The sequence below is a fragment of the Sinocyclocheilus grahami genome, unplaced genomic scaffold, assembly GCF_001515645.1.
Source record: "Sinocyclocheilus grahami isolate Dianchi unplaced genomic scaffold, SAMN03320097.WGS_v1.1 scaffold2037.1, whole genome shotgun sequence".
NCBI lineage: Eukaryota > Metazoa > Chordata > Actinopteri > Cypriniformes > Cyprinidae > Sinocyclocheilus > Sinocyclocheilus grahami.
In genome coordinates, this window is record NW_015507216.1 from 18,343 (window position 1) to 34,059 (window position 15,717).

The 15,717-nt window shown below is 38.6% G+C and overlaps 1 long non-coding RNA gene across 2 annotated transcripts; it reads left to right on the forward strand.

The window, feature by feature from the left end:
• The first annotated feature begins 7,177 nt into the window (after window positions 1–7,177).
• On the forward strand, window positions 7,178–14,468 carry LOC107573792 (uncharacterized). 2 transcript variants are annotated; one of them, XR_001607570.1, is made up of 5 exons: window positions 7,178–7,420; window positions 7,514–7,572; window positions 9,646–9,790; window positions 11,541–11,623; window positions 13,915–14,468. It is a non-coding gene; the product is annotated as an uncharacterized lncRNA (long non-coding RNA). The 2 variants fall into 2 exon arrangements; XR_001607569.1 differs by lacking the exon at window positions 7,178–7,420 and having other exon boundaries at window positions 7,433–7,572.
• Window positions 14,469–15,717: the final 1,249 nt, after the last annotated feature.

The window sequence follows — 15,717 nt, forward strand, 5'->3', positions numbered from 1 at the left end:
GCTGCGCGCATAGTGTGCGGGACTCTTATTTTGCCGCGTGTTCGTGCAGCGGAAGCGGAAGCTGTGTCCGAAATCACCCCCTATACCCTCATTCACTATTCCCTACATTAGGTCACTGCTTCAGTTCACTAGAAGGAGTGGCTGAAAGCGAGTAGTGAATCCGGACACTGAGTGCACCGGAAGGAATGCCGCTTTTGCATAGTTTGTGCTTGTCGTGCCTTTTGGGGGGGGGGCGGCAATATTGTAATGCAAAATGAACTTTACCTACAAAATAACCATGTAAGGACTGAGGCAGATTTACAATAGACAGATCACAGATTTAATTTATGAATTTTTGATTCATTTATTTTGCTGCCAGCACGCGCACACAAAAGACTGACTTTGACGATGACCATTATTTATATACAATACAATAAAACAAAGCCTCGGCTGCAGAAGCTGCACTTTAGAAGGACCACTAGATGGCCACAGCATGAACCGCTTCGAGTAATGAGCTTTTGTCCGATACACTTGTGCTGACAGCTGCGCAGGTTCAGAACGCTTCTCTCTCTTCGCCATTACTGTTGTATACATTACACCGCGTCAGTTTGTGATTCAGTGAGTACTGAGAAGCAGAGCAGCAGCTGCGCGCATAGTGTGCGGGACTCTTATTTTGCCGCGTGTTCGTGCAGCGGAAGCGGAAGCTGTGTCCGAAATCACCCCCTATACCCTCATTCACTATTCCCTACATTAGGTCACTGCTTCAGTTCACTAGAAGGAGTGGCTGAAAGCGAGTAGTGAATCCGGACACTGAGTGCACCGGAAGGAATGCCGCTTTTGCATAGTTTGTGCTTGTCGTGGCCTAATGGTTAGAGAGTCGGACTCGTAACCCAAAGGTTGTGGGTTCGAGTCTCAGGTCTGGCAGGAATTGTAGGTGGGGGGAGTGAATGTACAGCGCTCTCTTCCACCTTCAAGAAATTAACGTTCTTAGAATTGACAAGACGGTTGACCCTGAGTGGTCGGCTAAATATCTACAGTGGATCTAAAATATGAATAGTTAATTATAACTAGTTATGGTTAATTATTCATATTTCCCATGAGCTAATTCGCTACAGCCACATGTCATGTCACTCACTGTTTATAAATCATTTGAAAATGAACGGATCCAGGCCACAGAAAAAAAGGGGCCAAAATCACACCTTGTGGGGTACAACACTCGTCACTGGAGCTGTACTCTTAAAAGGACATCTTTGTACCTTTTTTTTTTAGTACCCCTAACAGGTACATATTAGTAGCTTAGAGTAGAAATTCCTTCCCTTAAGGTACTCATATGTAGGCCGACCTATTAGAGGTAAAAGCTGCTGTACCCCAAAGGTGTGATTTTGGCCCTTTTTCTATAGCCTATAGATACACAACAACTTCTGAAACCACAGACAACTCTATTATTTGTACGGCCATCACATAGAAAGGTGTAAATCATTGGTCTGGGGCCGTGGAAAATAATAAAAGGTTCTCTCTAGAACTGCACCTTCACTTCTCTTTCCTTCATCTTCCCCAATACCTCCGTCTCTCCTTCTTTCCTCACCCGCAGCTCTGTGTCCACCTCCTCATTACTGTTACCACAGAATGTTCTTTATCTTAAAATGATTCAAACTATAGAAATTATTACTTTTATTTAGCTAGGATGCTTTAAATTGATCAAAAGTGATGATAAAGACATTGATAATGTTACAAAAGATTTCTATTTTAGATAAACGCTGTTCTTCTGAACCTTCTATTCATCAAAGAAACCTGACAAAAATCTACTCTGTTTATATATATATATATATATATATAATAATAATAATAAATGTTTCTCGAGCAGCAGATCAGCATATTACACTGATTTCTGAAGATCATGTGACACTGAAGACTGGAGTAATGATGCTGAAAATACAGCTGCGCATCACAGAAATACATTACAGTTTAACAGAGATTCACTTAGAAAACAGCTGTTTTACATTCTAAAAATATTTCACAATATTACTGTTTTGCTGTATTTTGGATCAAATAAATGCAGGTTTGGTGAGCAGAAGAGACTTCTTTAAAAATCTTACTGATAAAAACCTTTTGACTGCTCGTGTAGGCCTATTAAAACACATTCTCTAAAGCGCCTAAATGTCAAAATTAGTACAATATATTTGTTGAAAAATTCTACTGAACACACTATTGCATTATTAGGCTGTGACTGATATTATTTCTGTGTTGCTGTCTCTAGCTCGCTCCCTGCACAATAAATCCACCTGAATATCTGTCTCTGCTCAATGTTTTAATGTAACTTTACAATCGATATAGGTGTCCTTAACACAGTATTCTGAATGATGATGATAACGGGGTGCTAGTACTGATACTAGCAGTTTAATACTCCACTAAAGACAAAACTCTAGAGTATTTACAGATGAAGCTGACGTGCTGTTGTAGCTCTGAACAGGTCAGTGATGTAGCTGCACTTCTCTGCTTCTTCTGTCCGCTTCCTCGCTTTCATCCAGTCACGATTTTTCATCTGTAGACCCTTGACAGAGTGTTAAAAAGTAACCCTAAAAACAAAACCGAGCATGTTACACACATCTACAAAGAAAAGGGAGTAGTAACCTTGTTTTAAAATGAAGCTGAAAAGAAACATAGGTATCTAGTCTTCTAGTTGTTGATTGGTTGGAGTTCCATTCCTTTGCAGCCTTCACTGAGAATACAGACTGATTAAAAGTACGTCTTTTGAGAGGAATAACTCTTGTAGACCGGTGAGCAGTTGTTCTAATATTCACAAGCTCTTTTAATAAACTCAGGCTATGAATAGTCTTAAACAGTAGACACATATCTACATATTTGATCAGGTTATCCCAGATTAGCAAATGATATATTTTTAGTATTGAGCAATGATGAAACAGAACTGATTTCTTATCAAGAGTTTTTAGTGATTGTTTATACAAAGACTCCAGTGGTTTCAGAGTAGTTATACTAGCTTGCGACCAAGTAGTTAAACAATAAGTGAAATGAGAAATAATCACGTAATGCACATACATCAAAGCGGCCTCCGACGACATATAACCACGAATAAATCTAAGATCTGACAGACCCGGTTACAGACCTCTTTAACCTGAGCCTCAAATGAAAGTCTGGAATCAATCAGAACACCGAGGTACTTATATTCAGTCTTTCCCCTGATACACAAACATCTGGCACTACACTTGAACTATTAGATTTGGTGAAGAACATGCACACTGTTTTAGAGATGTTCAACTGTAAACAGCATTGTTCTAGCCAAGCTGTGACATGAACCAAGGATTCTGTAAGCTCATTTGCAGCTGTGTATATAGATTAGATAACAGGGTAATCCGCATACATTTGGATGTTAGTGTTAGGACAGACGGATGGAAGATCACTGATGTACAACGTGAAAAGCAAAGGACCCAGAATAGATCCTTGTGGAACACCAGTGGATATACTTAGGAGGGCTGACTTATAATTCTGTATACTAACTAGGGAAGTCAAGTTTTACGATCAATTTAAGGTTGTTTAAGTTAACGATCAATTAATCGATTAATCGTTAACCTTAATGCTGCAAAATGTGTCTATTGCAGCGGCACGCAGTCACCGGTATGACAGTATGTGCAGTGCCACTCAAACAAAACAACTTTCTCACCCGAATTAAAGGGGTTTTAGTCTGAGTAAAATGCTAGTAGCAGGATTGTAAAACGAATAGATGTGATTTGATAAAATGAAGAGAGCGTGCCGTAGCCTACGTTTGAGATCATTTTACTTTGTTGGCTGTTTCATATCTCGGAGGCGCTGAACATGCCTTTTCAAATGGTTTCGTGGTGCTCGTTGTTGTATTTTAAAACACAGTTTTCAGCTGACATTATGGCATTTCAAATAAAATGATTCCAAATGTAACTGTGGCGCGTGTGGCTGTGCTGCAGTCAGTGAACCGCTTCCATCAGCGCTGCTGCAGCAAAACACACTGTTGCTCACATCAAACATTATTATCTGAGTATTATGACTAGTACTTAATTTGATGCTGTTCCGATTTGGATGTCAGATTTAGAATCGTGCCGTAGCCTACGTTTGAGATCATTTTACTTTGTTGGCTGTTTCATATCTCGGAGGCGCTGAACATGCCTTTTCAAATGGTTTCGTGGTGCTCGTTGTTGTATTTTCAAAACACAGTTTTCAGCTGACATTATGGCATTTCAAATAAAATGATTCCAAATGTAACTGTGGCGTGTGTGGCTGTGCTGCAGTCAGTGAACCGCTTCCATCAGCGCTGCTGCAGCAAAACACACTGTTGCTCACATCAAACATTATTATCTGAGTATTATGACTAGTACTTAATTTGATGCTGTTCAGATTTGGATGTCAGATTTAGAATTTTTGCGTTCCTGTAGGCCTATTTGTTTTTTAAAATCTGGCATTTACAGTGCATTAGATCGTGCCAGTGCATGCTTGCGTGCATACGAGCCGGAGCGAGCGCGGGTTTAGCTAGATGTATTTGGAGGCGCCAGCGCGATCGAACAGCTCAAACATAAAAAAAAAAACATTTTTGGAGTAAGATATAATCCGCAAAAGTGTTTACTTTTATTTTTGCACACTCACAATAAAAACAGAAGATTTGTGCTTTTGTAAAATAAAGCAAACCAGCAGAATGCGCGGTCATCTCGGTTCTCGGTTTCCGTGAACTTGTTTATGGAGCGCCGCGCCACACTTCTGTTTTAAATCTGTTAGCTTAATCATTTAAGTCGATATATTTTGCATATTTTTTTTAATGAAAACAAATTTTGTTATTTTTATTTTAGGCCTATTTTAATATTACTTACATAGGCTATACATTTTCCTTAAAGCATCCCGTTTTGTCCCAGGGCTTGAAACCCTGTGCCTAGGCTAGTTCGGTCCGGCAGAAACTCGTGAACGATGCTCGTATTGTTGTGTGCATCACCGTTTAGTGACGTCACTGAATGCTCCGGGAAAACGTGTTGTGAGTGTCGGTCACAGCGCATCCAGCAATTATTTATTTACAAATTATAAGCTCTGATTATAACACAAGTGAGGTATAAAAGAGGTGTAATTGGTTAGCTGGTAGCCCATACATTCACGCACTTTCTTCTGGTTTGCCGATTGGACACGAATTTCCACAAATTTAATAATATTTATTGTTTCTTATCCTAAATTCTCACCGTCTCACCCTCTAATTTTGAAGGTTTATTTTATTGTCATTCACTTTTAATCACTGTTTTCGCATCTCTTACTGTGGTAAACATGCGGGAAGAGAACTGTATTGGATGTAAAGCAAACTAACTATTATTCAAATAATTAGTGATTTGTGCAGCCATCAATTTCTCTGCAACCTTTGAAACAATATGTAAAATACTAATAGGTCTCAGAGTGAACAGCTCCAGCTTTGGATACAGGCACAATAACAGATGAGTCCAAGCACACAGGAACATCCCCTGAGGAACTGACAGGTTGGTAATGTTAGTGATAGGATTAACTCGTGACTCACTAAGCTCTTTCAGCATTACTACATCCATACCAAATATATCCTTTGCTCTGGATGGTTTAAGAGATGTAATTGTTCTTCTGACGTCTGTATTAACTGATAAACATCTGTATACTCAGGAGAGAAGCATTGTGCACTTGTGACCACAGAATTAATGAAGTAATGATTAAGTGCATCAAGTCAAGTCACCTTTATTTATATAGCGCTTTTAACAATAACATCAGCTGGATTATTAGTCAGCTTCCCGTTTACCATCGATTCAAGTGATGTCCTATCTCTCATTTTATCTCCTTTTAAACAGTTAAACTGATTCCAGGCTGTTTTAGAATGACCTCTTGCCTCTTCAGTTATTCTCAGGGTCTTTACCAGCTTGTTCCATAACGCAACGAAATGTTGTCTATCATGACTTAACTTTGATCTGTTTGCAGCTTTTAAAGAAGATCCCTAAAATATCTGAATTCATCCAAGGACAGTATGGTTTTTTTTAGTGTTAGGATAAAATTTACAGCTAAAATCTTTAATAGTGCTCTCTAATTTTTTGGAGAATATTCGACTGTCTTCCTCCTGATCTTTTCTGGTTAACAAAGCGCTCCATTTAATCTGATGGACTAGTCATCTAGTTTGTGTTTTGGGCTGCCATAAGAATCATATGTGACCCTGGAGCACAAAACCAGTCATAAGGGTACATTTTTTAAAATTGATATTTATGCATCATCTGAAAGCTGAATAAATAATCTTTGCATTGATGCATGGTTTGTTAGGATAGCACAATATTAGAAAATCTGGAATCTGAGGGTGCAAAAAAATCGAAATATTGAGAAAATCATCTTTAAAGTTGTTCAAATGAAGTTCTTAGCAATGCATATTACTAATCAAACATTAAGTTTTGATATATTTACGGTAGGAAATTTACAAGATATCTTCATGGAACATGATCTTTACTTAATATCCTAATGATTTTTGGCATAAAAGAGAAATGTATAATTGTGACCCATACAATGTATTGTTGGCTATTGCTACAAATATCCCCCAGCGACTTAACACTGCTTTTGTGCTGCAGGGACACATATATTATTATGAATTAATTTAATCTCTTACTAGATAATTTTCTGGCCACTAAAATCAAATTGTGGTCAGAAAGACCTGTTAACATATTATTAAAAGTTTTTAAAATCTCTGCTCGGTTACTAATTAAATCAGTTAGTAATTCTTGTAGGCCCATTAATCAATTGCTTCAGATCTAAATGATCAGTTATCTGTCTGAGATTCTTTCTAACCGTTTTATCATCCCAATTAATATTAAAGTCTCCCATAATAACTTCTTTGTTGAAATTGCACTGTTTTAGTCATTGTTTCAAGTTTTCATAAAAACTAGAATTAGAAGATGGAGGACGATAAATTACAATTAATACAAAAGACGTGTGGTGATCGAGTCAGATTCAGACCAATACATCCGAGCGAGTTCATTACACTAAAGGCCAGATTTCACATCAATCATAACATCGTTCCTATACGCTTCTAATGCTGCTCAGGGGATTTACATGAAGCCATGTCTCAGATAAACAAAGAAGATCTAAATTAGAGTCTAATAAAAGATGATGAATTTGATCACGTTTTGATAGAAGACTTCGTATATTCAGAAGACCACCTAGACTTTAGGATCCCGCATTGTTCTTGATCCCCCTTTTCCTATTTTTTAAAATAGCTTGATTTACAAATTTCCTTTTTACATTTTGCACAGACTTTGAGACTTTATAGCGTTGATCACTGCTCTCTTCTGTTCTCCTGTGCAGCTCACGATCGTGTTCTTCGCTCGGTCGGCTCTGGATGTGCTCGATGCTCTGCATGTCGTGGACAAGCCGGGTTTAATCGAGTGGATTTATTCCCTGCAGGTTCTTCCCACCGACGACAGTGAGTCTCTCACGCTTCACTCGTCTCATTTATCATGTGCTAGAAGCTCTGTAGCGCTTCTTCCCGTCTGCTTTCTCTTCTCTTGATGAACAGAGTCCAATCTCAGACGCTGTGGCTCCTCACACGCCGGCGGTCCCTACAGCAGGTCGACGGTAGAGGTTCTGCTTGCTTTTTAATTAACTTGTACTGGAAAACAAGACAGAAATACTGAGGAAGAAAATCAGAAGTTATATACATATTTTATTGTTTGTGAGCAGAGATATTCAGTCATTAAGCTGTTGTTTTTGTGAGCTGATTTATACACTAATGGAAATGTGTTGGAAGGTTTATTTTCAAAACTGTAACCCGTTTAATCCCACATTTTTCCCAGACATGAAAATATCCAAATGATGTGCCATTAGTAACCCTTTGAATAATCAATAGTTATTTTTTGAAAATGCTTTGGAAAAGTTATGGTCGTCACTATTGTGAGCAGTGGGATAATGTGTGTACTGAATGAACATATTTCTGCAGTCATCAAAATTATTATATATCTCAGCCCAGCTATTTTAAACTGTTTGATCACATTCCAGGGTTATTGTTATGCATAAACGCTCTTATACAACACTGACAGGAACACAGAGATAAAAGACAAAACAAATATAACCATCAACGTATTTCAAAATTGTTACTTTACTGTAACATGTATCATCAAATTGTTATATTAGTGCTACAACATCAATATTGTAACTTATTTGTAACATTTAAACTTTTAATTTAGTGCAATATTTTGTCATTGCAACATTTTAACAACTGCGACTGGATTTATCTGCAGACCTAAGTTCACTGTTATCTCAGCGGTCACTATTGTGACTGTTTACTCATTCTCTGACCACACTCAACAAAACTGAATATATGTGAATTCATATATTAATACTAGACACCTAAATCTTTGTCATATCTTTATGTTAACATACTTTACTAGGCTTTTGTTTTGGAGCTTTGATGCAGTTATTATCTTCTCAAGCTGCAAACAGGAATTAAACTGCTCTGGTCATGTGATAATCTGCACTAACCATGTGACACTGCACAGATTTAATTGAGACCCTTTATTAATTCTATATTTGCAGGAAGTGCACTAAAACATCAGTCTGTAAGGTTTTTAGAGCTTTATCAACGCAAACCGTGCTGAAACACTCATGTCTTGTCTTGGCCTTAAGAAGCTCTTCAGCGTGTCTGTGTGTTGTAGAGCCGGTGTAGAGCAGTGAGGCGTGTGTCTCCGCAGGGCCCCGGGGCTCCTCACACGTATGACAGCGCTCACGTGGCCATGACCTACACGGGCCTGGCGTGTCTGGTTGTTCTGACGCTCGTCTCGCTCTCGCTGGCCTGCAGAGTCCGCTCTAAACGTGCCTGTGGCAGTGTAAGCGAATCCTCATGATTACCCAGAAACACAAGTTATTCCCGTGGGTCAGCAGGGGTCAAAGGTCGAGCGGATCTCTGATGTAATCCAGCTCTTCCACACGGCTCACTCCTCGTGACGAGAGTAACTCACAGAACAGACGCAGAGCTCTCTGTAGGTCACACACTCCGTCTGTTTATTGGTCGTCTTTAGTGATGTGTGTTTTAGTCCCACTGCGTTTAAACCGATGCTTCAGCCAGAAATCATCATCACTCGCCCATATGTCATTCAGACATGACTTACTTTCTTCTGAGGAGCACAAAAGAAGATACGTGTGTCCCTGCAGCACAAAAGCAGTGTTAAGTCGCTGGGGGATATTTGTAGCAATAGCCAACAATACATTGTATGGGTCACAATTATACATTTCTCTTTTATGCCAAAAATCATTAGGATATTAACTAAAGATCATGTTCCATGAAGATATTTAGTAAATGTCCTACCGTAAATATATCAGAACTTAATTTTCACATTTAGAAGAATGTTTGGGAACCGAACCACTTTGGACCCCGTTGACTTTCATCACATGGATGAAGAACTAAAAACATCTTTTGTGTTCCACTGAAGCGAGTTGAACAGGTTTGAGTGACACGAGGGAGAGTAAATGATGACTGAATGATCATTTCTGGCTAACTGATCTCATTACAGAGCTTAATGTGAGTTGTGTTGATGTGATGAGCACAGTATGTTGATGACGCTGCATCGGTCAGGGAGCTGGACTGGAGTCTCACACCTCTCTCCGGTCTCCGTCAGTGACGCTGGTGATGATAACGGCTCTGTCTTCACTCAGGCGGGTCCACGTTCTGTGCCGTGGCGTCTCTGTGCATGATGGGAAAGCTGCAGGAGGTGTTCAGCGAGCGAGAGCTGAAGCGGATCCAGACAGCAGAACGGCTTCCACGGCCTGCTACTCCTTCTGGCTCGGAGCCACGCTGCAGGTGTGTCACGTCTCTGTCGCCTCAGGACTCGAACCGTGGGATGAAGAGCAGACTCACGGAATCCAGGCACAAAAGCAGAGTTTACTGAATAACGCGGGATGCACTGCAAAAAATGATTCTCTTACTTAGTGTCTTGTGTTCTAGTATAAATATCTAAACATTCTTGAATCAAGATGCATTTACAGTTATTTGCAAGTGTTATAACAAGTCTTATTCGCAGTACACGAAGCAAGTTTTTTTTATTATTATATAATAAATAAAAAGAAAAACAGACGGAATAGAAAAAGAATAGAGCAAGCTAGTGTTAGAGGCCTTTTTTGCTTTTGTTAATTGTATAATAAATAAAAAGAAAACAAATAGATAGAATACTAAAAGATTAGAAAAGCTAGTTTTTTTTAAAGAATAGAATTAGAATAGAGTGCTAGAGTTAGAGGGTCTAATAAAGGTGGAACAGATGTGTTTTAGCCGATTCTTGAAGATGGTTAAGGACTCAGCTGCTGGGATTGAGTTGGGCAGGTTACTCCACCAGGAGGGAACAGTTAATGAAAAGTCTGTGAAAGTGATTGTCTCTCTTTGAGATGAACAATAAAGTGACGTTCACTTAAAGAACGCAAGCTTCTAGAGGGCACATAAGTCTGAAGTAATGAATTTAGGTAAAGGGGTGCAGAGCCAGTGGTGGTTTTGTAGGCAAACATTAATGCCTTGAATTTTATGCGAGCAGCTATTGGTAGCCAGTACAAATTAATTAACAGAGGTGTGTTTTATATTTTTAGGTGTATATTATATTATATTATACATACTTTTACATGAACTGTTCCCTCCTGGTGGAATGACCTGCCCAAAGATGAACAATAAAGCGCCGTTCACTTAAAGAACGCAAGCTTCTAGAGGCACATAACTCTGAAGTAATGAGTTTAGGTAAAAGGGTGCAGAGCCAGTGCTGGTTTTGTAGGCAAACATCAATATATATAATATATTGATAATGATTTAGAATTTTTGATGATTAATTTAACCATTAAAAATTTAAATGGGGGGAAAACATTGAATTCGGGAAAAGAATAGACTGATAAGATGAATTCTCCTTTGGTTAATTCTCTGTTGTTTACCAAGCCGACCATCACTAGTATTGGTTAGTGATCAGATCTCTAGTACTACTACACTAGTACACACTACACTTCCATTCTTACACAGCTCGGGTGAATTCAGAAGACACAAACATCACAGACCTGTTAGTGGAATCAAAAGAAGGATTTGTACATTTGGCCTGTGTTTGTAATTTTCTCCCTGCAGATATTTCTGAGTGTTGTCAGTGTGAGCAGAGCCAGTGCTGGTTTTGTAGGTAAACATCAATATATATAATATATTGATAATGATTTAGAATTTTTGATGATTAATTTAACCATTAAAAATTTTAATGGGGGGAAAACATTGAATTCGGGAAAAGAATAGACTGATAAGATGAATTCTGCTTTGGTTAATTCTCTGTTGTTTACCAAGCCGACCATCACTAGTATTGGTTAGTGATCAGATCTCTAGTACTACTACACTAGTACACACTACACTTCCATTCTTACACAGCTCGGGTGAATTCAGAAGACACAAACATCACAGACCTGTTAGTGGAATCAAAAGAAGGATTTGTACATTTGGCCTGTGTTTGTAATTTTCTCCCTGCAGATATTTCTGAGTGTTGTCAGTGTGAATCTGTGTTAGTGGTGAGTCTAACATGCGCTCTTGTGTCGTGTTCCAGTACACTCACTTCCAGAAGAACCGCAGCTGCCTTCTGTCCACGCAGGACCGCTTGGTGGCGGATTCGCTAAATCAGTCATCCAGGTACAGAGCGCTCGGGAGCTGTTGTGTGTGTGTGTGTGTGTGTGTGTGAGACTGAGGAGAGCGTTGTGTTTCTGAAGGATCTGGAGATGTTTCCAGTGTCACCTGATGACCAGAAATCACACTGACCTCAAAACACTGCTTTTCTCTCCAGTCCAGAGCTTCGTGTAGAGAAATGTGCTGCCTCGCAGGTGTTAGACAGACATAAAATATGAGCATATAAATCTAGAAATAGTCTAAATAATACTTTTGATTATATTTGTGTAGCAGTGATGCAGACACACTCAGGGCAAACATGTTCAATATACATGTATCTGATGGTTTTATCAGGACAGGAGTGCTGGTGCTCTATATGAATATGAATATATGATTTAAGTCTTGATTAAAGTCTTCATGAATCACGAGGACAATCACAAACTTTGATTTGAAGCAAAAAAACGTATTTGAAAAAATCAAACCAAAACTTGCACGATACTTGCGATGTTACATCATCAAATTAAAAATAATGGATAAATATTTAAAAAAACTGTTGATACAATACAAAAACAATATATACACTGCCCTTTACTATAGTACTTTTTGCAGTAACTAGTAGTGCAACTAATTACTAATACGATAATATTACAGTTACTATTCATAAAACAGTTAGTTACTTAGTTAATAGTTCCTTGATTTATTTTCATAGTTTTCACGACTCAGTCCCAGTGCAGCAAGCATATGGAATATGAAAAGCTGACATTCAGCGGATGATGCTACTATCAGTCAGCCCTGAGTGTTCCTAATCACTTCTGACTGCGATCCACTGTGGATTTTGGTCACATGATACGGCAGAAATATATTCTTAGTAACATTTTAGAAGAATTTTATGGGGAAGCTATGCAGCTTGCCAGCTTCTGTGAGGCGTGAAGGACAAGTCGTGTAACTAGTAGTGTAACTAATTACTGGTGCCAGAAAGTAACAAGTAAAATAATAATATGTGACCCTGGAGCACAAAACCAGTCAACTATTTGAAAATCTGGAATCTGAGGGTGCAACAAAATCTAAATATTGAGAAAATCATCTTTAAAGTTGTTCAAATGAAGTTCTTAGCAATGCATATTACTAATCACACATTAAGTTTTGATATATTTACGGTAGGACATTTACTAAATATCTTCATGGAACATGATCTTTACTTAATATCCTAATGATTTTTGGCATAAAAGAGAAATGTATAATTGTGACCCATACAATGTATTGTTGGCTATTGCTACAAATATCCCCCAGCGACTCAACACTGCTTCTGTGCTGCAGGGACACATATTTACGGTGGCCGAGAGAGCTCAACGCGCTGCAACTTAAGAAAACACCAGCAAATTGAAAAAACACCTTCATCAGTTTGACAACACACCCGCTGCAAATCCTCACAAACATGCAAATGAAGAAAGAGCTGCAAATAGCACGGACCACAACGGAAATGTTTCTTGGGGACCCAAAAAAGTGAGGGACCCGGCTGGGATTTGTTTTGTGCAGTGGCTTTTTTTTTTAGTTTCTGCTAGTGATTCCTTTTTTTTTATTATTATTATTGAAGATATAACATTCACAGGGGATACAGTCATAGCAATAAATTACATACACAACCAGAATACAAAACAATAAATATAAAGAATAATAAAAATGAAATATAAACAGAACAAAAACAAATAAATAAAAAGTTAAACATCTTTTCTTTTTTTTAAATAAATCATAAATAAATGAAAATAAAAAATAACTTAAATGGAAAATTACACATAAAATGTCAACTTCAAAGAATACACAGGAGGTAACCCTTACATCAAAGTCAATATTTTTCCATCAACACAGTAGTTTTAACAGCTTTCTTATTAAGTGATGAGCAGAGAGATTCATAAAATCATTTCAAATCAATATCATTTTTATTATTCTTTATATTTATTGTTTTGTATTCTGGTTGTGCATGTAATTTATTGCTATGACTGTATCCCCTGTGAATGTTATATCTTCAATAATAATAATTAAAAAAAAAGAATCACTAGCAGAAACTCAAAAAAAAGGCACTGCACAAAACAAATCCCAGCCGGGTCCCTCACTTTTTTTGGGTCCCCAAGAAACATTTCCGTTGTGGTCCGTGCTATTTGCAGCTCTTTCTTCATTTGCATGTGTTTTCTTAAGTTGCAGCGCGTTGAGCTCTCTCGGCCACCGTACATATTAGTTTTGAAAGGAGTAAGTAGTAACGAGTAATATATAGCAGTTTTCGAGCAGCAGGTGTTGATGAGCGCTCTGTCGTCGCTCCGCAGACCCTCTCCACATGTACTTGTGCATCAGTGGTCTGTCTCTGATGGCAGCAGCTGCATGCGGCGCTGAACATCAGTGTTGGAGCGTTCGAGAGTCTGCAGCAGCTGCAGGAGGCGTGGAGGCAGAAGAGCACATGATGACGCTTCGCTTCGTTTGGGCCCCGGATTCATCCTCCCTCATCAGTGTTTGATTATTAGTTTCTGCCTTACAGACCAGCTGATCCTGGACTATTATACACTATTTATTTCTGTTTTACGCTTTATATATATATATATATATACATTTCCGTTTCTTATTCTTTCTGTGAAATCATCGTCCTCTCTTGAATGTGCCTCAGATGTCTTTAGGATGTTACAGTATATGCTATAAACACACACATCTGCACTGAAGACGCTTGAATGTGTGCTTCAAGGATCAAATGATGAGATAATTTCTATTCTGTAATATCTAGTGTAGAAGTGACAGTCACACTGCTCGTATTTTATTATGATGTAAAGTTGAAGTGCTGAACTGATGGACTGCGAGTGTCAATAAATGAAGAGCTTTTATCATGTCTGAGATGTTTATGATAAATAATAATTTTTTGAATTGTTATATGTGTGATTATTATATGCATATTTAATAATGGTTATCAAGTTGTTTTCAACATGTCTGAGATTTAGATATTATTTTTAGAGTCACCTTAAGACAAAAAAAAACCCTGGAGAAAAATGTATGTGTGTGTGTGTGAGAGTGTGTGTGTGTGTGTGTGTGTGTGTGTGTGTGAGAGTGTGTGTGAGTGTGTGTGTGTGTGTGAGAGTGAGTGTGATAGAGTGTGTGTGTGTGTGTGCGTGTATGTGTGTCAGAGAGTGAGTGTGTGTGTGTGTGTGTGTGTGTGTGTGTGCGTGTATGTGTGTCAGAGAGTGAGTGTGTGTGTGTGTGTATATATGTATATATAAAATCTTTTAATTACATATTTTGAGGAAGAACATGTATTAAGTGTTGCATGCATGATAATAGCAATGTGTAGGTGAGCAAAGATCCCTTTGTTAAATCATTAACTTAGAATGGTATGAACTATGAAAATAATACAATCACACTCACACTCACACACACACACACACACACACACACACACTCACTCTCTCACACACACACACACACTCACACACACACCCACACACACACAGACTCATACTTTATACGGCCCCCCTGGCCTTACGTCAAGGACCTCTAGGGGTCCACGGACCCCTGTTTGAGAAACACTGTCCTAGAATAGAATAAAGGGAGATATTCCAGAGACACTGCTTCACATATACAGAACAATCATGCAGAATTATGGGTCAAAGGTGGTTTGGATTTAACGTCAAACCTTCAAAACATCAGACGGTTAGAGATGGCTGTAAACTGCTGGATGTGGTGCGTCAAACTCTGATTGCAGGAGGAAAAACTGATGAATAATTCATATAAAAAGGCGATATTTGTGTCGATTCTGAGTTTTACTCGACAGATTTCAAGTGCTGCTTGTACTGAGGTTTACACCACAGCATAAAGTATATGTTCAGAGAAAACCTGAATGACCCACATGTGCAATGAATCATAAATGTGAAGTTTAATGAGGTAAACCTGCTCTGCTGTCCTGCTTTGCTGGGTTACATGCTCTTAGACGTGTACAGTATTTGATCATGTGTACACGAAGCATGTGTTTGCATCAGGGCTGCTTGTGTGATACTGCTGCTCTCAGGAGCTGTGCACATGTGCTGCACTGAGCATTATCTGCTCATGTGTGTGGCCTGATGAAGCTGCACCAAGAGCTGTCAGTCAGC